This window comes from Penaeus monodon, chromosome 22, assembly GCF_015228065.2.
Source record: "Penaeus monodon isolate SGIC_2016 chromosome 22, NSTDA_Pmon_1, whole genome shotgun sequence".
NCBI classification, from domain to species: domain Eukaryota; kingdom Metazoa; phylum Arthropoda; class Malacostraca; order Decapoda; family Penaeidae; genus Penaeus; species Penaeus monodon.
The window spans coordinates 21,988,775-21,989,315 of record NC_051407.1 but is presented as its reverse complement, the minus strand read 5'-3'; positions in this window follow the sequence as shown (position 1 = coordinate 21,989,315).

The window sequence follows — 541 nt, the reverse complement described above, 5'->3', positions numbered from 1 at the left end:
TAAAATATCATACAATAACAATCAAGAGCTAAAGGGTTTTAAAAAATATAAAAAAAAAATGAAAATTCGTTCCTTTTTTGAGGAACACGCCCCAACCCGTGTATGATTTGTATATACAGGGGAATGTCAGAAAGCCTGGGGGAATCAAGTAAATCCACTGCTCGTTGTACTTTTCACCCCCAAAAGCTGATCTTCCAATCTCGCGTCCCATTCGGGTATTGAGGTAATCCGCCTTCGTTCTGCTTACTTTCAACCGCGCCTCTTTGGGGCCGAGTCCATTGCTCTGTTTCTCTTCCATTCTCCCCATCATTTATGCATATGACATCATCAAAAACATTATTCCCTGGTGATGGCCTTGTACACCTTTCAGGGGAATCCTGACCGAAAATAAAAGGTTGAGTGCCGAACCCTGATGACCCCCCACTTTTATCTCAAATTTCCCCGCTTTTTTCCCGACTGGCATCTAACTTCTGTTGACGCATTACGGTAATTCTTGTACTAGTTTTTGTAGCTTTCGGGACTCCTTTTTTGTCTTAACTTC